At 43.4% G+C, this 24,542-nt stretch overlaps 1 protein-coding gene across 1 annotated transcript in view; it reads left to right on the forward strand.

The window, feature by feature from the left end:
* Nucleotides 1-24,542, forward strand: part of klf5l (Kruppel like factor 5 like) — a 66,757-nt gene that overhangs the window by 26,570 nt on the left and 15,645 nt on the right. The gene's annotated exons all lie outside the window — the stretch shown is intronic.

The following is a 24,542-nucleotide window of genomic DNA, read 5'->3' on the forward strand; positions in this document are numbered from 1 at the left end:
TACAGGACCATCATTGAGACAGCAATATATCAAAGCCCAGCATTACCTTGATCTAATTTATGCTGCAAACACCGTTATTTATGCCTGTGTATTTGCCGATTGCTATGACAGGAAGTTACACATAAGTTTCCTGCAGAGTTCATTTGCTTACACTGGAATATAAATACCAGTGTGGAACACATGTAATCAGTCGGGGCCATGGAAACTTGTGTACAGCACTATCTACCATTCATACATCATTCTTCAGCAAAAGGCTCGGAAGTAGGAGGTAAGTGTCAGATATTGCTTCTATTTCATTTTTAAACATTTCTATACTCAGTGTATTTTCAGTATTTCAACATCATTTTCAATCATCCTTTCACAGAAAGATAACCACCCCAGTGCTCTCTGGAAGAGGACATGAAACCTCTCTGATGAAGACCTGCAAACCTTCCTGGAGGAGATTGAAATGAGGAGAGACCAACTTCTGAACAGCTGATGGCCAAGCTGGCCAAGATCATGAGTCATGGTGCATAGAGGGAGGTGGCATTAGCACTGAATGCCAACTCTCTCACTCCCATGACTTCAGAACAGTGCAGGAAGATCAACAACTTGACTAGAGCTGGCAAGGCAAGACACTCAGCATGCTGTCTATTTCTTCCTTGTCCACCCTGGGCATCACCACGAAACTCACAAATAGTACTCACACAATGTACACCTCAAACTACAGTCAGCTTGAGCACCTCTATCAGCCTGTCCTGCAATATACATGCCTGCACAGCTTATTCTTGCCACGCTCCCTGGTGTGTACTGCAAGAACACCGCCTTCCCCCTCCGCCCCCCCATGGCTGCTTTAGGCATCTGAATAAGATCCTCTCCATCATCTGCCTGGTTGCCGCATGGGTTCAATGCAACACCCTGCTGTGGTCACACTGAATGGCATCATCAGCCATGGCATCAACAGGTAGACTTTCTCCCCAGGACATCTATCCATTCAGATCCCCTCCCTGAATAACACTGATGGCTGAACAATGCAGGATGTGACTGTTTCCCACATGCTGGGCATCGCAGACAATTTTCACAATTGGCAAGCGGAAGCTGTCATGTTTGTAATCTTCACATAACTGTAACCTTTATGTAACAACACTGGACACTGTATGCACCAGAGAAATGCACACCTTGACCACAGGGGTTGAACTTGTGGGAGACAATCCTCACCTGGTCATCCAGGTATATAAAGGGAGATCCCACGCAGGGTCAGCACTCTTTGGTCCTGGGAATAAAGGTTCAGGTCACGTAGTGACCTTGTCTGCAGTACATGCCTCGTATGATTCTATAGTAAGATGAAAGGACACTACGTTTGGCGACGAGAAATGGGAATCAACGACCCACGAGGATGGCCACCGGTAGCACAGAGGAACGGTGCTGTGTTGGTGAGGACTGGAACGATTTCGTTGAGGGGTTCCAGCAGAGCTTTGTCCCAAAGGACTGGCTTGGAGCGGCAGCGGCTGACAAGCGGAGGGCGCATCTACTGACCAGCTGTGGATCCAAGACGTATGCGCTGATGAAAGACCTGCTCGCACCCGAGAAGCCAGCGGACAAGTCCTTTGAAGAGCTCAGCACACTGATCAGTGAGCACCTCAAACCGGCGAACAGTATACACATGGCCCGGCACCGGTTCTATACATACCGGCGTCGGGAGGGACAAAGCATATCGGACTTTGTTGCGGACCTTCGGCATTTGGCCAGCCTCTGAAAGTTCACAGACGCCTGCAGGGGGGAGATGTTAAGGGATTTCTTCATTGAGGGCATTGGTCATGCCGAGATTTTCAGGAAGCTTATTGAGGACAAGGACTTGACTTTGGAAAGGGTAGCATTGATAGCTCAGACCTTCATGGCAGGGGAAGAGGAGACCAAGATAATTTACGCGCGCAGCCCTGGTTCCAACGTGGCGATGGACCAGGGAGTTAACATTGTAAACGAGACTCAGAACCCCGCAGGCAGGGCAAGAACAATTCGACACCGCCCAGGCAGCAACAGTCTCTAGGGTGGGCCAGCAACAGAGACAATGGCAGGGGGATCGGCAATTCACGCCATCACAAGGGACAATGCGTCCCGGGATGGGACCATTGACACTCACCAACAGAGTGCTCAGGAGTAATCAAAGAGACAATCAGAGAGGAATGCCTGTTAACAGTTTCTTTGTTCACAACAATCTCAGCTCATGCTGGAAGTGCGGTGGCAGACATGCTGCGAAAATCTGTAGGTTTCAATAATTTATCTGTAGAAACTGTAACTTCAGTGGACATCTGGACAGGATGTGCAGAAAGCCCGTAGTGAGGCTAGTCTACGAGGCAGAGGAACCACACGAGGGGTCTGCAAGGCAGGTTGATGCTTGGGGCAAAGCTATGGACGCTGAAGTCCAGTTGGTTCATGTGGCAGACATCCACAGCTCGTATATCAAAACGCCACCTATGATGATGAAAGTCCTATTAAATGGCATCCCGGTACACATGGAGCTGGACACAGGAGCCAGCCAGTCACTTATGAGTGCCCAACAATTTGAAAAACTATAGCCACTCAAAGCTAACAGGCCCAAACTGGAACGCATTGACATGCAGTTACGGACGTACACCAGAGAGATCATCCCAGTGCTAGGCGGTGCAAACTTGGTGGTCACACACAATGGGCCGGAGAACCGGCTGCCACTCTGGATTGTCCCGGGGAATGGTCCCGCGCTCTTGGGGAGGAGCTGGTTAGCTGAGATGAACTGGAAATGGGGGGATGTGCACGCCATTTCATCTGTGGAGCGAAGTTCATGCTCACAGGTCGTACAGAAATTCGAGTCACTTTTTCAACCAGGTGTCGGGACTTTTAAGGTCACCAAAGTAGTGATACGCATCACCCCGGACACCAGACCAGTGCACCACAAAGCCAGAGCCGTGCCGTATGTGATGTGTGAGAAAATTGAGAGTGAGTTGGACAAGGCATAATTTTGCCTGTTGAATTCAGTGACAGGGCAAGCCCCATCGTTCCTGTCCTTAAAGCAGATGGCTCGGTCAGGATTTGTGGCGACAATAAGGCCACCATCAACCGAGTGTCACTACAGGACCAATACCCGCTTCCTAGAGCGGAGGATCTTTTTGCCACGCTGGCAGGTGGCAAGCTGTTCACCAAGTTGAACCTCACTTCAGCCTACATGACTTAGGAACTGGCTGAAGAATCCAAGCTTATGATCACCATCATTACGCACAAGGGCTATTCGTTTACAACAGGTGTCCATTTGGCATTCGTTCAGCGGCCGCTATCTTCCAGAGGAACATGGAAAGCTTGCTTAAATCCATCCCTGGAACAATCGTATTCCAAGATGACATCCTAATCACGGATCGAGACACCGAGGAACACCTCCACAAGCTGGAGCGGGTAGGCCTGCGACTAAAGAAGTCCAAGTGTGTGTTTTTGGCCCCAGAGGTCGAGTTTTTAGGCAAGAGGGTTGCCGCAGACAGGATCCGGCCTACCGAATCCAAAACTGAGGCGATCCGTCTGGCGCCCAGGCCCAGCAACACATCAGAGTTGCGTTCATTTCTGGGACTATTGAACTATTTTGGGAACTTTCTGCCGAACTTAAGCACATTGTTGGAGCCGCTACACATGCTCCTGCATAAGGGTTGTGAATGGTTTTGGGGGGACTGTCAAGAACGGGCTTTCAATCAGGCGTGGAACCTGCTTTGTTCTAACAAGCTGTTGACCCTGTACGACTCCTGTAAGAAATTGGTTTTAACGTGTGATGAATCATCCTATGGGGTTAGGTACGTGTTACAGCAGGGCAGTGATGAGGGCCAACTACAACCTGCGGCTTATGCCTCCAGGTTGCTCTCCCAGGCAGAACGGGGATATGGGATGGTTGAAAAGGAAGCACTCGCATGTGTCTGCGGGGTGAAAAAGATGCACCAGTACCTCTTCGGCAGAAGGTTCGAGTTAGAAACGGACCACAAGCCATTAACATCCCTGTTGTCCGACAGCAAGGCTGTCAATGCTAATGTGTCAGCTCGCATACAGCGGTGGGCCCTCACGCTGGCTGCGTATGACTACACCATACGGCACCAGCCAGGCACCGAAAATTGCGCTGATGCGCTCAGCAGGCTCCCACTGGCAACCACTGAGGGGGCTTCGGAGCAAAGCACGGAGATGGTCATGGCCATTGAGGCTTTTGACACCGCAGGCTCCCCCATCACAGCCCACCAACAAAATCTGGACCAACAGAGATCCCCTCCTATCTCTGAAAAAGAAATGTGTTCTGAGTCACATGGAAATGTGTCACACGGAGTGTGCCCCATGGACGGATGGATGAGCTCTCCATCCAAGCCAACTGCCTACTATGGGGCAGCCGGGTAGTCATGCCCCAGAAGGGAAGGGAAGCATTCATCAGGGAACTCCACAGTGAGCACCCAGGCATCGTGCTAATGAAGGCCATTGCCCGGTCACATGGTATGGTGGCCGGGAATTGATTCAGACCTGGAACACTGTTCGCAGGTGCACGATGTGTGCTCAGCTGGGAAATGCTCCCAGGGAGGCCCCACTCAGCCCGTGGCCCTGGCCCACCAGGCCATGGTCACGTATTCACGTAGACTACGCGGGCCAGTTCATGGGAAAAATGTTCCTCATTGTTGTCGATGCATACTCAAAATGGATCGAGTGCATCATATTGAATTCGTGCACAACATCCACCACCGTGGAGAGTCTGCGTATGGTCTTTGCGACCCACGGCTTGCCGGACATCTTGGATAGCGACAATGGCCTGTGTTTCACTAGCTATGAATCCCAGGAGTTTATGTCGGGTAATGGCATCAAACATGTCAGGACAGCACCGTTCAAGCCGGCTTCCAATGGCCAGGCGGAATGTGCAGTTCAAATCATAAAACAGGGCATGCTCCGGATTCAAGGGCCCTCCCTTCAGTACCGCCTATCGCGCCCCTGCTGGCCTATAGGTCCCGCCTGCATTCGCTCACGGGAGTCCCGCCCGCGGAACTACTCATGAAACACATGCTTAAAACGCAGCTGTCCCTCATTCATCCAGCCCTGTCAGACATTGTTGAAGGCAAGCGCCAGTCCCAAATCGAGTACCATGATAGCAACTCAGTGGGGAGATGGATAGAAATCGATGACCTTGTATTCATTCTCAATCATGCTTTGGGATCCAAGTGGCTTGAGCGTACTGTAATTGGCAAAGAGGGGAATAGGGTCATAGTGGTCAGACTCAACAATGGGCAGATATGCCGCAAGCATCTGGACCAAGTAAAAAAAAGGTTCAGCATGGACACTGAGGAACCTGAGGAAAATGATGAGATGCTGCCCACACCACTGCCAGTGAACAAGCAACAAGAACCGTCAGCAGCATGCACAGTCCCTGAGGTCAGCCTGGACGAGCCGGAATCAACACAGGTGACAGAGACGCATGCCAAGGCTCAACAACCAGAGCCCCAACTGCGGCGCTCCACGAGAGAGCGTCGACCGCCTGAAAGACTCAATCTTTGACCCAAAGATGTTGGGGGGAGGTAATGTCATGTTTGTAACCTTCACATAACTGTAACCTTTATGTTACAACACTGTACATTGTATGCACCTGAGAAATGCACACCTTGACTACAGGGGGTGAACTTGTGGGAGACACTCCTCACCTGGTCATCGAGGTATATAAAGGGAGGTGCCACGCAGGGTCAGCACTCATTGGTCCTGGGAATAAAGGTTCAGGTCACGTAGTGACCTTGTCTGCAGTACATGCCTCGTGTGATTCTATAGTAAGGTGTGAGGACACTGCAGAAGCCTTCCTGTTGATGTATATCATTAGGTTCTGAGTTGGTGCCTTCAGAGCCACGTGGGTGCTGTTGATAGGCCCTTGCACCCTAAAGAAACCAGCAGTCCTATAGAATTGAATAGCTCTGTCCCTTTGCTCTGCATGGGTTATGTCATAGTTGGTGAAGTCAGGTGCCCTTCAGAATAGGGCATCTCTCTCCTAGTTAAAGCAGGCCCTAACAGCTCCCTGGCTGATATTACATAGATCCTCCATGGCTGACTGGAAGGATCTGGGGCCATAAAAATTCAGGGCCATGGTGGCCTTCAACTGTACAGATAATACTGTCCGGCAGTTGACTGAAACTTGAGGTCTTCTTCCAAAATGTCATAAAGGTGCTCTATGGCTTCCTTAGAGGAGTACGGTCTCCTGATACACAGCTCCTCAGAAATGCCTTGATATGACCTGTGCTGCCTCTGCACTGTCTGGGGGTGGGGGGTGATAGCTGCTCTTTTCTGCCATGGTGACCCAATCTCCTATCCGCTTGCCTCTACTGTTTCTCTTCCTCCTACATTATAAGAGAACAGAGGTATGTTCATTGGATAGCCCATACCTGCTGCTCAATCCTTTGAAATGCTAGGGTGTTCAAAATATCTTGGATGCTGTGAGACTGACTGTTGTAATGTATGAAGCAGACCTCACTGAGAAAAATTCCAAGAAAATCGCTCAGAAACCCGCAAGCAAAATGTAGAAATCCAGCAAAAATGTTTGGGAATTCTTCAGTCCTCAAACTCTTCAGATACATCAAAGTCAGGTGAACAGGCCTGTGCTGTGCTTCTTCTATCCAGACCCAAATCTATTAACAGCGCATTGGTGGTGCTGAAGCAGGAAACTTGAGTCATTGAATAGGGGCAGTGCTATGGAAATGAGAAATACAGGCTTTTGATGGACAGATGGCTGGCGCAGCAAAAAAGAGCAAGGGAACTGGTATGTATCGATTTTTCAGCACAAAAACAATGGAAATCACTTGCACTCTCAATTTTATTGCTAAAAATTCACAATACACCTAATACTGTACATATTTACAACAAAAAAATGAAGACATTTCATGCTGATATATGCAGGACCATCACTGAGACAACAGAACATGATGTATGCTATTCCATTTTAAATAGTACATATTCTGACTTCAACAACTCCCTCTGAAGTCTGAATTGCTTGATACCACCCTCGGACCTGAACAAGTTGGGACAGCAGATCATGAAATCACCCCTTGAGCTCCAGTCTGCTTGCTTGCTACCAAGCCAGCTCATGTTAATACACAATAAATTCACGGCTGTATCATTTTTCTTATTGGAAACTTTCTTTATGGCTACACTTATGTATCTAGTGTCTGCACAACAATGAAAATAAATGAGATCTGCCCAGGGAAAGACCAATGGGGGGATGAGGAGGGGAACTAGCAACCATCTTTTTCCAGCTTGCCAGCCTGAAAAAACAGAATAAATAAAACAGATGTCAAAAACCAGTGGAAGCTCCAATGTCAAACTTGAACGTGAATTCTGTAGGACCCAGTCCATTTAAATTCTAATGTGAAATAGAGTAATGGACAGTTAGAATTGCTTTCTAATTTGAAATAGTCCAAATGACCAGTTGAATATTAAAGCTTGGTCCCTGCATTCCAAAGTAAAAAAAGCATAAACCAACTAGTTAAAGTGAATTGATACTGTGCATCCCTATTTTAAGAGAACCCAGGCGCCGATAGATTTTGAAGGAATGTTGTTTGTATCTTGTGGGTTTTTTTCCTGTATGGCCCTATATAATGGTTATTGGGGGTTCCACCAATCTTCTGCCCAACTCTGGCAGGTGATCAGTAGATGCCCCAGGAAAATAGCAGAGGCCCAGTTGTGCTGGGGTCTCCAACATTTCACCTTTACCTTATCAGGAACGGGAGTTCTTCAGTGGCATACCGACCTCCACAAGGAGGTATGTGGAGTCCAGGCAGAAATGTGAAAAACTTGAGTCATTGAATAAGGGCAGAGCTATGGAAATGAGATATACAGGCTTTCGATGGACAGATGGATGGCGCAGCCAACAAAAAGAAGGGAATTAGTATGTATTGATTTTTCAGCGCAAAATGGAAATCACTTGCACACTAATTTTTAGCACTAGAAATCCACAGTACATCTAATACTGTACACCATATTTACGGCAAAATATATGAGGAACTTTCATGCCGATGTACGCAGGTATTAAAAAATCTATATATTTTGGCAGATCAGCCCCTTGCTCAGGGGATCAATAGGACCATTACTGGAGTTAGTGAGGCCTGAGCACCTCTCCCTCACACCATGGACCGGAGTTTGCAGGGTCAATGTGACAGGCAGGATCTTATTTGCAAAGATCAGGTGAACGCTTGTGTAGTTAATCATTTGAAGAACATGAGGCGAGAGAGGAGTTGTGGAATTTGTTTTGGCTTGCTCAAGCAAATTGCTGGCGCAAACACGATGGGCCGAATAGTACTGAGTAATTATTTTGCCTTCTCTGGCTGCCAGTTTACACTGGGTCTGAAATAAAGGTATATGGACCTCAAGTACCTCCATTTCTCTAGAACTGAAGGCCATGTTAGGTAAGTGTACCTTCTGTTTGAGCACAGGTTCAACCTCACAAAAAAGCATAAACCATACCAGAAAAAAACAACCATGCTTTGAGGGCAGACTTAAACAGAGTTTGGAATTGGAGCTGAATCCAGATCACCTGGCCGGCGGCTGTTCTGAGATAAAACCTACCCTCCCCACAAAAGAAGACTGGGGGGGAAATTCCTCTGTTCACTATTTGTAGTGGAGTAGTATAGCTGTTCTTTATACTCTTTAGGATTACAGTATAAAAATGAACAGAGGAAATCTTGCCCCATTGAGTCAAAATTAGTTCAGACCCAATGGCTAAGCTAAGACTCTGACTATTTTTCCTCTCTTTTGTTTCATGTGTTGCAACGGTAAATTGTCCAATAAGAAAATTAGCTGAGTATGTTCCATATGAATGCAGAGAAAGAATCCCCATGGAATTAACTCTGAATGATTTAATGTGTGTGGCATCTGTTTAAAATTACAGAATCACCAATATTAATTTTTTCTCAGCCTTCACGGAACAGGCTCGAGGGGTCAAATGGCCTACTTCCATTTCTTATGTTCACTTCTTCTGACAGTCCACCTCAGAATTGTTATTAAAACATAGCAGAGGCACCAAAATACATTCAAATTGAATATTCAAATGCTTATGTTTTATTCAAACATATCTCTAGTTGTTTTCATTCCTGGATTACAATTAGCAGCAGGTACTGTATATGAATTTAACAAATCAATTCTTTGGTTAGTAGATATTAATACTTACTATGATCCTGAAATCACATACAAACTTATGAATACGTAACATGTTTGTCTGAAATTGCTCACTCTGCTATTTCAACTAAGACATGAACCCATTAATTTTAATCTCGAATTAATTTCTTACGGATAACTGTAGTGCCTTATTGTAACAGTCATTTAGCGATACATGTTTTTAGAAACCAAATAGAACTGCCATTGAGTCAATAGATTTTCTAAAAGAAATGGCATTAGTATGGTGGATCCAGATATATTGTTATAGAGCAAATTGAATGAACTACTTAGCGATATAATTCTAACTTCTGAACATGTTCTCTTCTTCTAATCTCGAAATAAGTCATCCTTTGCATTCTTCCACTTTCTTGCATCCTTCCTGTGTAAACTCATCGTGTCTCTTGCGTTGACTCCTTTCCCAGGGTCTTAAAACTTTAACTCCTTACCTCCCTCAGTCTTTACTTCCTCCTCCAAGTCCAGCATCACCTCACCACTCCTTGATGTATCTAGTCTTTTGCTCTTTTCAACTTTGCTGGTGTCCAGGACTATGAGCCTTGTCCTTTTACCTAGATTTCTCAATTTTTAAAAAGTTCAGAGAATATGCAATGACCTGCCAAGAATATGGACGCTGTAAAATAAGCTTACACTGATGCTTTGCTTACCATTCATACCCCGATCAATATTACAGCAAACATAAGGATTTCTAATAGCTGCAGAATATAAAATGTCTCGCTATCTTTATTTAAAATTAGGTCAATAGTCTTTCAACAGTCAAGGCAATATAACATTCTTCTCATTGTCATAGAAGCCAAAAGCCTACTCCACTATGCCAAAAGATTATTCATAAAGCATATTTGTAACTTCACAGTTTGGTATTGGGGTGTTTTCATTTGCATTAAAGCACAGTACCTAATCCTTTGACTGCATCAGCCCTCAAAGTCTCCACATGTCTAAGCTTGCTCTTTCAGCATCCAGTACAATGCTAAATAAACAAGGCCACCCACGTATATACCAACGAGCATGATTGACACAGTAGATCCCAGAACAAGTTATTTAAATTTAGTTTCATTGCCAATAAATAAAATGCAAATATGTAAATACAATCAGGCTCCAAAGTGAACGTAATATCCATTGTACTTGTCTAGAAATCTGGTTGGGAACAACTAGTTTATGAAAACACCTCAAAGTTTTACAAGAGGGTTAGGGTTAGGAAATATTTACATAATGAACACCACTAAATACTGTAGGTTAGAATGATCAATTATGAAGTTTATGAACAAATGCTTAATACAGGTAAAAATTCAGTAACACTTGCATAAAGATAGTGCAGACAGAAATGTAGTAAGGGCACATTAAACATGTACGTGGACTTCACCAGTTGGAACTTCTATCCCTACGAGTGGCATTTCTAGCAAATGCGCCTTGCTGCACTTACAATATCCAGTCGCAAGCATTGTTGCAGCACTATAATCATACTCTATTGTTAACTATATGATTACCAATGCTCGTGAGGTGAGCAAATTTGCCATAATGCTAACACGTCAATGCAAGAGCATTACAATCATTCATTTATACAAACACATGTTATTAACAATAAAATTGCCGAGTCCCTGCCTCCTTTCTGATTGTTAACCATGTGTAGTACTGATCACATGATTAGTAGCAACCTATCAAATTGGAAAAGCAAAGCCAGAAATTATGCATAATATTTGCCTGTCAACTGCACATCTAATCAAGAAGCATTAAAAGGTTGGTACTTTAAAACAACTCACCTACCAGGTCAATGTGCATTCCCTGTATCTCTGGCATCTAATCCCACTTGCCACCATCATCCCTGTCTCTCAACTGCTCCATGTGTGCCTTAGGCCCAGCCTGCTTCTCACTTCAGTGTCCTCCACCCATTTTTCATTTTTTTATACTTTATTCATTCATGGGATGTGGGTGTCGCTGGCGAGGCCAGTATTTATTGCCTATCCCTAGTTGCCCTTGAGAAGGTGGTGGTGAACCGCCTTCTTGAACTGTTGCAGTCCATTTGGTGAAGGTATGCCCACTGTACTGTTAGAGAGGGAGTTCCAGGATTTTGACCCAGCGATGATGAAGAAGCAGCAATATATGTCCAAATCAGGATGGTGTGTGACTTGGAGGGGAACTTTAAGGTGGTGGTGTTCGCATGCTCCTGCTGCCCTTGTCCTTCTAGTTGATAGAGGTCACGGATTTTGGAGGTGCTGTTGAAAAAGCCTTGGTGAGTTGCTGCAGTGAATCTTGTAGATGGTACACACTGCAGCCACGGTGGTGAAGGAGCAATGCCATGAGAGTTTCAATGGTATTAATTCTTATACATTTTAACTATGTTTAATAGAAACTTTATGGCAGTAGTCATTATATTGTAAGCTGTTATGCATTTAAGAGAGCTGGGTCATTCACTGCAAGTTGTAAAGTAAATCAGTCATCAGCAATCACTCAGTATGGTGAAAGAAACAGTTTCTCACTCCAGTAGGTCATTCAATTGCCATCTTTACATTCCAATGCTGCTACCCCTACTTTGGTTGCAGACCTGTAATATAAATAGAGAGGTACTGGTGCCTCCCTAGTCAACAAAGTACAAGGAGTGTTGTCCTCTCTCCCCCGCCCCCCTCACCCGCCACTGCAACTATGGCAAAAAAAACTCAGCTGCAATTGGCAGCACTGAGCAATGCATGACACCATTATCTGTCTATGGAAGGATTGAGCACTCAATTGGCCTGTCTAAGCCTATGCTGTCCTGTATGGAAAACTCTTGCCAGACATCAGTGAATATTCCACAGCCAGAAAATGAAAGTTCTGCTGATTTTTAAATGACTTGGCTATGCACAGACCTTTTTGTTTTGTCGTGCTGTGCAGGGCTGTGAAATCTCTCCACAATGTAAAACAATGGATGAACTTGGGATGCTGTCAACCTCACCACATTGTTTCTCTACTCTGAGGAGACACAGTTCTGCAATATAAACGTGGCAGAGGTATTTACATAAGTGTAATATTTCAGTCAAGCTGACATCATTCTTGCAGCACTATACTTCAGTTCAAACTACAGGTACTGACTTATAGCATAAATTGTCTTGGCTCTGTATATGGCAGTGCAGGGAACTGCCTTGCTTTCACAGTATTGATAAAGTCGTTATATTTTTGTGTCAAACAGTTGTACTATTTAGAATGACCTGGAGCTGATTTAAATGAATGGCCAGCTTCAGGTTACAGTTTCTGTGCTGGAGTAATGGCTGAGTCCCTTTTAGTTCTGATGCCAGTATCTGATACTGTACAAAACAAGCTGACAGGCCTCACTGCAGAGGTACTAGCAGGTTTACATTAATTAAAACAGTAAATTCTGCCTGACAGTCTACCAGAGCTCACTTCTGTTGAAATTTCTTTGGGAAAACCTGCTAAACCAGATTTCTTTTTGCCTCATTCATGTTATTTCAGGCAATGCTGTAATGTCAGTGAACTGTTGACACTAAGGAAACAGGAGCTGTTGCGCTTTGTTGAAAGCCCCAATCACCTGGGAATAGGGGCCCTGATTACCTCACATTTTATTCAGTTCTTACCTGTCTCAGTGCGCTACATTGTTCTTGTTGTACAGACACAGTCAAAAAAAATTCTTGCTTGGAAAATTGATCCCAAGCAATTAGGCAAACCTAATGAACTGGTGGTGCATTGGGGTAGAAACTGCTTTCACAGTACCCAAGATTACTTGCTGGTACCTGTAATCCCTCCTCAATCAATAGGAAGTGGGAAACCTGCAGAGAGTGGCTACTGCGCAAACCTGGAAACACATTTCAAGTGTGCATGTGTGGGGAGGGGGTAGGAGTAGGGAAAGTAAATCCCTCTTTGGAAACTTTAGATGTACACAATTTGCATTGATTACGCAGTGTTCTGTTTGTTATAAAACATGGTGAAATGAGAGATTTTAATGGGGAGACGTTTCTGCACAGTTAACCCTGAATAAGAACTCTGAGAACAGGGGTTACAGAAATTAGTTTATACCTTTGGAATTAAGAATCCACTTCTCATATAACTCAACCCACAGAATTAAAATAAAACAAAAACAGAAAACTCTGTAAACTCACAACAGGTCAGTCAGTATCATAGAAACTTACAGCACCGAAGGAGGCCATTCGGCCTGTCATACCTGTGCTGGCTCTTTGAGTGTAATGATGTAACAGCTCATCATGGACAAAAGCATTAAGATATTAAAGAAACAAAGGGTGGAATGTTCCATTTTTACGGGGGTGCAAATGGACAGTATCGGATCGGCCGCATGTCATAGATCCCGCCCGATTTTCCTTTCCATTGATACACAAGTTCCATCAGCATCTGATTCACAATCAATTGTAGACGAGGGAATACATATAGTACATAAGCATTGGACAGGACAAGGGAAAATATATTTTCATCAGAACTTTTGAGGGAAGGTCTACATTCGGTGTGTTAACCTATCTTTACTCTTTTCAGATGCTCATAGAACTTGTGATTTCAGTTTAAAATGATATGAGGGTTATTTTGGTGAAAGGGTGAAAACAGGCACTAAGTGGGTGCTGTGCTAATAAGGCAAGCCTATTTGAAAGTCTAGCCCACAATTTTGGGGCTAATTTATGATTACCATGATTTAAACGTGCCCAGAGGCACTAAAACAGACACCTGCAGTTTTAGCACCCAAGGCTATAGAAGCAATTTTCATGGAGCGGTATGTAGCCATTGAAGGTGTGGAGTGAGCTGGCTGACACACAATGGAATGTTTCAGGACCAAGGGAGAGGGTGCACAGGTTCCTGGATGTGGCACTGGAGGTCCTGACGGAGGAGGTCCAGAGGAGGAGGGGTGTCCTGTACCCGCAAACCAAAGGGGACCCTAGCAAGATCCCCATGACTAAACAGTCCCTTTCTCCTGGTTACTCCTATAAGATCTCCAATAAGGTAGATTAGCACAGCATTCATTTCCTTTTGGTGAAGTCCTCAGAATTTTCAGGAAAAATGTTGAAGTCTTGACAAAGCAGCCCAGAAAGTTTCCCGATGTATCTCAAAAGTTCTCTTCAAATGTCTATATTTTCACCTGAAAAATGGGTGGCTAGTAAGTCAAAATCAGTGAGGCACCTCAGTCATCCCATTGATTCCCAAAGCCCACAAATGCAATTTTCAGATGGGCTTGTAAATTGGCGAGCAGGCTGAAGCAGGCAGAAAGCTGCTTAAAAGTGCAAATCAGGGTCCTATGCATTTTATAGAACCCTGATTGCAATTTTCAGGTACAAATGGGTAGACCTTGTGCCTATTTGTATTCGGTGTTAACCATTGGTCCTTCAAGGACCGCTGAAAAAACAACCCTGGAAACTTTCCATTTTTTATTGAGGAGCAGCAACCGTGCTTTTCCTGAGCCCCCAAGACACTTCAAATCACTGCCAGTCTACTCGAGGTCCGACCAGGATTGCCCTCTCCACCCGCCCAGACCCGAGCAAGCTGGCTCAGTGTCCAATTTCCCATCCTCCACAACCAGCGAGCTGCAGTGGGTCAATTACTTGGTGCCCTCAGTTTGATGCCAGGCCTCAAAATGGCTCAGGGCTCATGCCAGCATCAGTTTCAGATGGAAGTTGAATATCGCTCCCTTTACATATATATTGCTGCTTCTCATAACAGTACTTTTACACAAACAAGTTTGCTATATTTTCAGCAATGAATATTGACTGTTATATATTCTCTAATTACAAGATTAGTCACTGTAACACTACATAGACACACGTGCAGAGTGCAACACTAGTTCGATGCACGTGCAGATGCTGAAGAAAGTGTGTTACATGCATTAGGCTGAGAATATTACTTTAAGCCAAAACATGTTTGACACTTTAAAAGCTTTTTATAACCCATATTAATTTCAGATATAATGTCTATTGTTAATGAAATAGAAGCTGTGCATTATAACACAGAATATTATTTTGGTCTCTGGAGCTTGGCCTCCATTGACTTTCAGCTGTCATTACCGTTGGCCCATAGCCAGAAAATTCAAGTCGCAAATGTAGCTTTTTAACAACTATGCATGCACAAGCTTGGGAAGTTTAGCTATTGCCGTCTGTGCTCTGAATTCTGCTTCACAATATAAGCAGGATGAATTCAGAGCAAAAGGATATTGTCGCATTTCATTTTGAGAGAAAATAAAAGTGTGGCATTAACAGCATTCTGGGGCACAAGGATTATTGTTGCTACAAATAATGAATTAATTTACTGGCTACAGAACCAATAATTGTTCAGGTAATGATCAAATTCCAAATGTTTTCTTTTAGTTCTTTGTCTGGAGGGAGCACAGTCAGCATTATCTAGTGGCAAGTTATAGTCAACAGCTATGCAGAACTATCGAATGATACAAGAAGGCCTAATTAACCCAAGGAATTCCCAGGTGAATGGATGCACCTAATGAAGCTTTAATGAAACCTGCTGAAATCAGCGAACAGCTCTTAATCACATTCATAGAAACCTGACCCCAGGGACAATAACTGAATCCCTTTCTTTCTTGCAATACTTTCCCCCTTAGATTGGTCTTTGGAATTATCCCATTGTATTTCAGCCCTAAAGAATCAACATAGGCAAGAATGCAGAATTCAAACAGGTTCTGCTGCTATTACAAAATTGCTTAGCTATATAGTTACCTGGTGCTATAAAGCTGTCATACTGTTATTTACATCGAAGTATATCATTCTGTTAATGTTTGCTTCATAAGTACATGATTTGTCAGGTACAATATAAGGGCTGCCGTACAACTGTTTTAATGTAACTTTAATGTAATGGAATCTTGATTGACCTACTGATGGAAGGTTAGATTCCCAACTTCAACTAGAGATTCAAAATTAGGTTACTGTCATTGGGCAACTTTTGGCAGTTCTTGGGTAAAGCATAGAGGGCCAAAGGGGAGAGGAGAGGAGGAATAGGAGAGAGGAGAGAAATACTGTAGGACCAGTCCTACAGTCCATACAGAACATGCATCTCCTGCAAGACAATTACAAGGCTGAATTGCTGATAGCTTTGGACAGAAACCCCTCACCTAATGCTCAAGTTAAATACGAAATGACGGCAGTGGTGTATGTTAATAGTGCCAACCTATATGGGAAATCAAAATGCAGGTAATGTTTTGAGAAAAAACAGCTTATAATTTTTAAAATAATCTTTTGTTTTCTGCCAGTATGCCTATACAAGTTTCAAAAATTGCAAGCTATAACATAGGAACTACCCAAATTCAGATGCTGTGTGCTAAACAGACAGCAAAGAATCATAGGAACTCTATTCCTCATGATATTTAGTGCTCGCATGGGGAATTATTCCCAACACGTTCGATAGTGAACATCATTACATTAAAAAAGCTACCCAATTGTAACTTCAATAATAAAGCAGTTGTACCATCATTTCAACAACTTATGGACGTGCTTATTTGTACTTCCAAAATGGCCACCATCCTCCACCCTTTGTCTATGATTGGCCCCTTGGAGGATAAGCCCCACCCTGAAGTTTCACTGGAATGTGTAACTGGAACCACCCATCCTAAGGTCTCACTGACTTTGCAAATTGTAATTCAATCCACTTTGACTTCCTGAAGCGACAGAGGACAGAGCTCCCCAGAAGACAGCGAGGGCCAGCCAAAGTGCCTTACCCCAGTCCAAGTGCATGCCTCCCCCAGCTGAAGTGCCTTACCCCAGTCCAAGTGCATCCTTCCCCCAGCCAAAATACCTTACCCACCCCCACCCATCCTACCATAGATGGGGCATTGTGTACAGATTGTTAACAGGTTTATTGGGTATGAAGTGAATAGTGATAGTGTCGTGACTTCTGGATTTCATCCACTCCAACGATGTCCCTTGTAGAGGGTTGGAAGAACGTGATCCATCTTCCCTGTGTTCCCTCTCTTTTCCCCACGCCCCCCCCCCCGCCCCCACTCAGTGTCTCTCCCCCCCTCCAGTGTCTCTCTCCCCCAGGTCTCTTCCCCCCAGCCTCTCTCTCTCTCTCCCCAGTCTCTCTCCCCCAGTCTCTCTCTCCCTTTCTCCAAGTCTCTCTCTCTCTCCCCTCCCAGACTCTCTCTCCCGCTGCCTCTCACGGCCCCCTCCGTCACTCTCGGCCGCCCACCAAGATCAGGTCGGCAGTCTTTGGCCTCAGGTCCTGCTTCACGGCACCACGTGGAGGGGTGGGGCGGGGGGGGGGGGGGCAAAGCTTGACAAAAACCGCATGGGGTGGTGGAGCTTGACAGACGCATGCGCAAAAAAAGTGAAGTACAAATAATTACATCGACAACTTATATTGTTTTATACATCTCATCTGCACAATGATATCCCAAAAGCCCTTTTAATTGAGGATAAAACTGTAGCGGTTAAGCAAAAGGGAAAATGAGTTTGGATGGCATGGTAGGTCAAAGTTATAGTCAGAGAGAAGGGTTTTAAATGCAATGGCAGAGGGATGTTGGTGAGGGGTTCCAGGAGTGTAATCACTGAACAAACAGTTACCATTGGTGAGCAGAGGGGATAATGGGTATCTCAGTGTTAGAGGAATGGGGATTTGTACTACAACAACTTTCATTTATATAGCAGTTTTAACATAGTAAACAGGATGCCAGATTGGAGGGGAATATTAAAGTAAGGTCAACTCTCTGGGCTATGGAGACCCAGTGGAGCTTCAAGAGGACAGGGGTGATAGGAACATGTAAGCAAGGAAGCAGACTGTAACATTTTTAAGAAGTTGTAACATGTGAATTGTTGAGGCTAGATAGGAAAGCATTAGAAAAGTTAATCTTTGAGGGGATTAAATCATGGAGTAGGCTTGAGGCAGCAACAGTGAAAAGGTGAGGACAAAGGTTTCATGGAGCTGGAAGAAAGTGGTCTTGGTAACCGAGAAGATGTGGAGGAAACCGGGCTTCCTACTTTGGCTTGTTACAAGTCACTTACAATTGCAGTTTCAAATTTCCAGCTGTCCACCCTTTGGCCCTCCATTCACCATGGCATTTCTGCAGCTACCTGCTCAATCACACCGTCACCTCCACTTTTGATGCCCTTGTCCTCATTAAAACCATTACTCTCTGGTTGTTCTCCCTGGTTTGGCCCTCACCTCGACTCCCTTAAGTCCAAGGTATGCAGACTTAAATGTCTATGGTGGACAATTGGCTTAACCATTCATTGCCAGATCTTGCTGGACTATAAAGCACTACTGGATCCTCCTCTGCCAACACATGCAAAGATAACCCTGGCTTCTCTTCTCCACTACAAACCATCTTCTTAAACCCCTCTCCCTACCTCCTGCATCCTCACCTCCAACAACAAGTGCGAGGAGTTCATAGACTTCTTTGTCCCTCCTTAAAATCTATATCTTGGACCAGCCTTTTGCTCATCTATCCTGATATCTCCTTATGTGGCTAAGTGTCAAATTTTGTTCGGTACCGTTCCTGTGATCCACCTTGGGATGTTTTTCTATGTTAAAGGTGCTGTATAAATGCAAATTGTTGTTGTCGTAGAATTTGGGGGACGATTAGAAATACAGGTTAGAATTGGCACATTCACAAAAAAGTAGACTTTGTCAGGAGACATGTTTCACCTGCAGTCTCTCACCACTATTCCAAACTGATTTGTTAAAGCCCACAATACCAGTACACAGGGCTTCCAGAAAAAGCTGTTCACATTAAATTAAATGTTAGCCGTGCAGTATAACAAAAGCTATTTTTAAAAAGCCCCAATTTGTAAAAGTAAAACAATTTTGGCAGTTGAACGAAGGAATAAACTTCAAAGAGCCAAAGTCATGTTTAGCTTCTATAATGTTTAGAAATAAGCCAATAGATATTAAAAATGAAACTCGCCTGATTCTTTATAGCTGATAGTAAAATATATTACTGCCAGGAAGAGTCAGGTTGAAGGTTCAGTCCAGACCCGTGGTCTCCTATTATGAGTTTACACAGTGAGAATAGAGGCCATCCATAATTGCCATTGTTTGAACAAGAGCACTCAGTTGTGCAGGAGCGGAGGTTATTGCTTTGTATACAGCATTATATAAGCATTAAACTGATCAATTTTCACAATTTTTACAGCACTCTTTTGGATTTGGGACAGGAGTTGTAAACTAAAGAGTGTTCTTTGTACTCGTGACAAAGATGATAATTATTGATGGCCCCTAACACAGTGTGGCTTTGTTCTATCTTTATGTTAAAAGTATGGCAAGGTTGAACTGGTTAATCCAAAACAAGTCTGGATTAGTTTCATATTCATGGTTGAGTGTTCTTTTTTTTTTACGTAAATTTTACCCAGGCTGCACCAGGCTGTGCCCTTATGGAACTACTCTGTAGATGGCATACATAAAAACAGCTGGGAGCCTGGCGGAAATGAGCAGCTGTGGTTTACTAACTCAGACAAAACAATAGCGATTATGTGTAACTCTAACAAAATACGACTAAAGATTTTGTTGTCAGAGTGTACCTCTTAATTGAACTTCTCAAATTGTTTTATATAAAAACTGTGCTTTAAGATTTTAATTCAAAATGTGTCTCACATACTGTAGTGTAAAGCAGGCAAGATCTTATAATCCATCTCAATCTGAACGAGCAATACATGTTCTCCAGCAGTGCCTATAAATAATCCTAAATATTTAATATTTCTGGACATTTTTTTAAGTTTCTCATGTTTAGAAAATTTGGAGATACATATCTCTTACAAAGCCATATATGACAAAACTGTATCACATGCTCCATCTCTTCCAACTCCCAATGCAGGCAAACCTCCTGACTGCTTCAGAGAGGGCAGAGTAGCTGGGACAAGCACTTACAGGCCCACTAGACTTACTTTCGTTCCATGTAAAATAATGGAATTGATTATCAGGAGTAAACCTGTATAACACTAACCCAGTTAACAGTACTCCGAATGGATTCAGAAGGGGCAAATCCTGCCTGACCACCTTCATCAACAAATTTGGTAAAGTGACAACCAAAGTGGACTATGGCAGGCACTATGATATTTTAATAAGTTCCACATAAAAGGCTATTAATTAAACTCAAACCTGCGGGAATTCAGGGTAAACCTTCGATGCATAAGAAACTGGCAGCAGGGTAGGAAACAACAAGTACTCATTAAATGAGTTGTACAAGAGTGGGGGTGGGTACTGAGTGAAATACCTTAGGCTCATTACTGGGACCATTACTGTTTTTAATATACATCAATGACCTAGATTCAGAAACTTAACGTAGAGTGGTCAGATTTGCAAGTATCTCTGGATGAATGAATTAAGTTGGGCTGAATGGAAGTCTTCATCTGCAATTGTGATCTTGACGCTTTCAAGCACTGTGAGTTTGAAATTCCCCCGATAGTTTGGGAATCTTGTTTGAATCCCTCCAATCAGGTTTCCGCCCCTGCCAAAGTACCAACACGGCTCTTTATCAAAGTCACAAATGACATCCTATATGACTGTGACAAAGGTGTCTGCAGTCTTTGACATGGTTGACCACTTGATCCTTCTCCAATGTCTCTCCACTGTCGTCCAGTTGGATGGGACTGCACTCGCCTGGTTCCATTCTTATCTATCTAATCTGGTTCCATTCTTATCTATCTAATTGTAGCCACAGAATCACCTGCAATGGCTTCTCTTCCTGCTCCTGCATCGTTACCTCTGGTGTCCCCAAGGATCTATCTTTGGCCCCCTCCTATTTCTCATCTACATATTGCCCCTAGGTGACATCATCTGAAAATACAGCGTCAGTTTCCACATGTATGCAATGCCACCCAGCTCTACCTCACCACCACTTCACCCGACCCCTCCTCTGTCTCTAAATTGTCAGACTGCTTGTCCGCCATCCAGTTCTGGATGAGCAGAAATTTTCTCCAACTAAATATTGCGAACACCAAAGCCATTGTCTTGTGTCCCCGCCATAAACTCCGTTCTCTAGCCACTGACTCCATCCCTCTGCCTAGCAGCCATCTCAGGCTGATTCAGAGTGTCCGCAATCTTGGTGTCATATTTGACCCTGAAATGAGCTTCTAACCATATATCTGTGCCATAACTAAGACCACCTATTTCCATCTCCATAACATTGTCCGTCTATGACCCCCTCAGCTCACCTGCCGATGAAACACCCATTCCATGCCTCTGCTACCTCTAGATTTGACTATTCCAATGCACTCCTGGCTGACTCCAACGTTCTACCCTACATAAACTTGAGAACATCCAAAATTTTGCTGCCCGTGTCTTAACTCACACCAAGTCCCGTTCACCCATCACCCCTGTGATCGCTGACCTATATTTGCTCCCGATTAAGCAAAGCCTTGATTTTCAAATTCTCATCGTTGCTTTCAAATCCCTCCATGGCCTTGCCCCTCCCTATCTCTGTAATCTCCTCCAGCCCCAAGATATCTGCACTCCTCAAATTCTGGCCTCTTAAGCATCCCTGATTTTAATTGCTCAACCATTGGTGGACATGCCTTCAGCTGCCAAAGCCCTAAGCTCTGGAATTCTCTCCTTAAACCTCTCTACCTCTCTTTCCTCCTTTAAGACGCTTCTTAAAACCTTCCTTTGACCAAGCTTTTGGTCATGTGCCCTCATTTCTCCTTATGTGGCTCAGTGTCAAATTTTGTTTTATAACACTTCTGAGAAGTGGCTTGGGATGTTTTACTACATTAAAATCACTATAACAATGCAAGCAATTGTTGTTGTAGTAAAGTATTTTGCACACTATTCACTTCTGTACTCTGTAGGTTGCCTCCAGGAGAGAAATAAGCTATTTCAATAGCAATGCTGTAGGAACAAGAGAATTTATTTTCTAGTTTAATTCAGTGAATCCTGGCCTTCCAGTCCTTATAATTAAACAGTCACATCTCCTAAGCAGGCATCTTAGAGCCAGTAAGTTTTCATTGAATTTAAGAGGAGCTGCAACTCCTGCTAATGCAGCAAAGTCACTGGTTAGAAATGAAAGGAAGGGGAGCCTACAGCTTCTATAGGAGGGGTGGCCAAACTGGCCCCAAACCTTGACAATCAGCCTGACTCCAGGCAACTCGTCTCTGTTTGTACTTACATTTATTTGCTGGTTTGTCCTGTTTGAATTTCGTGAATCTGTAATTTTGGAAAGGCTTTTTCTAGCACCATTATCTTATTGATGAAAAAGTCCTAAATTAAATCACCAAGATCTATTAATAACTGAAATATGTATTAAATTAATGGAAACAATTGATTTAAACATTATATTTAGCTCTCAAGGCTCCATGGTACAGAAGTTTGAGCAAAAGTTTGAACACCCCACTCCATAAAATCCCATATAAATACTTTGGTGGGCAATGATCATTCAAATCTCAAATCTTATAATCCTACAAATCTTAACTGTTTCATTATTTACTATTCACATGACTACTGTAACTAAGAGGGCCCAAATCATCTTTAATTTTATGGCTAATATATCAACCTTGATTTGGGAAGGACTTTCACCAGCACAAATATATATATTTAGGCCATATTTTAAATACATTTATGTTTAACCTGTATGACTGCTCTACTACCATTCTGTGTTAAATAATATATTTTGACACTTATAAGTGGCAAGCATATAAATCAGATTGGACATAGCAGGAACTTTCTAACAAAATTATGAAATAATTGAGTGATTAATTGATAATAAAATGAAGGCAACTTCAGATAATTAATGCGTACGGTACCTTACAGTTCTGATGTCAGTGGTAGTGCCATGAGGTAAACAAAGTAACACTGATGTTTTTAGAGTGGCTCGCCCTTCACAAAAAGGTTGTTTTTACAGGAAGCTCTGGAAGCCCTGGTACTACCAGTGGCAAATGTAAGTACTGCCTTAGGCAACAACCGATACCGTTTTTTCTTGCCACTTGGGGGAAGAGCTCTGTGCCTACCCATACAGGCTAGAAATTTAATATTCACTGCCATTGGGGAAGCTTTAACAGCTAGAAAGTGAAAGTCATGAACTGTGACTTTCAACCAATTGCACAGTTCACTTAACAAATACTGGGTGGATTCCACAGCACCAGCAGCCGAGGGCATTTGGAAACCACCTGCTCTTAGTGCGGTTCTCTAATAATAAAGAGAGGATAAATTGTTCTTCGAGCTTCTGCTTCATGTAAAAATTCTGGACTGTTTGATGTATGTTAAGTGGATCAAACATATGCATAGCTGAAATTGAAATGCTGACATTCACCTTTGCTTGAAAACTGAGCATCGATCTGAAGTGCCCATATCTAGCACTCATACTAGTCTGACAAGCTGTGCAAATTGATTGTGAGCCTAACAAACAGAGAGAAAAACAAGTTTATTTTTCCCTCATTCAGTACTTACTTATCTAGTTCTGTTTGCTTTTTTCACTGATAAGGCTTAAGTGTTGGGCAACGGTGATCCATACAAACCTGTGTGTAGCCCTTGAGTCTTGTGAAGGGCTTATCTCTGTGATGGTTTAATAGGTGCCTTAGTCACGCTTTGATAGCATTTTGCTGAATTATTAAAGACTCATTTATACCTCAACGACAAATTCTGATTTACAGAAAAAATTTGAGTATAATTTGGGATTTGGAAGGCAGTTCATGCTAACCCCCACTGGCCACCACTCATACCAGATCTACTGCTGCAAGTTTATCCGATACCTACCAATACATAGATCAGTTTATCTCTAATTACCTTCCTCTCTTGAAAGCTCATACTGGAAGGCAGTTCCATAGCTATCAGTAGGCCTCCAATATGCCCTGGACAGTTATGTGTCAGCATAGCCAGTGAGGTTTTCAACTATGAGAATATCACAGCTTCGCATGATCCTATTGTTTACAGACATGCATTTTCCAGCAGGAAATCACTGGATAGCAACAAAGAACAGTAAATCCTGCCTGAGAATAATTGTACAGGCCCCAGCACCAACTAAATAGTGATCGACCGCTCAAATGATATCAGCGATTAAACATGGGACCTTTCTGGTCTGTATGGTTAACAGCACATAGTGCATTTATCACTAAGGTTTCAGGGGAGCCACAGGACAAATGAAAGGTGGCCGCATATTAATGTAAAGCGTTGACATACCAATGGACTGCATTACAGAATTTGTGTTCATGGAGGTGGAAGGCCAGGCACAGGCAGGAAGGAACCATTGGAGTTACCGTTCACATTAGATCACATTCACACCACGGATTAGTTAGGAATCAATATTACAAGAGGCCCTAAACCATCATTATTGGTCTAACAATGTTTTGAAATCTGATAAACAGTTATCATGTTGGGCCTCCTTTGCAATTCAGATGGATAGTAAAGATCACATGGCATAATTCAGATAAGATCCTGGCCAAACGTTCCTCCCACAACCAGCATCAACAACAATTTGTATTTATATAGCACCTTTAACATAGTAAAACATCCCAAGGCGCTTCACAGGAGTA

This window comes from Pristiophorus japonicus, chromosome 6 (assembly GCF_044704955.1).
Source record: "Pristiophorus japonicus isolate sPriJap1 chromosome 6, sPriJap1.hap1, whole genome shotgun sequence".
Classification (NCBI taxonomy): domain Eukaryota; kingdom Metazoa; phylum Chordata; class Chondrichthyes; family Pristiophoridae; genus Pristiophorus; species Pristiophorus japonicus.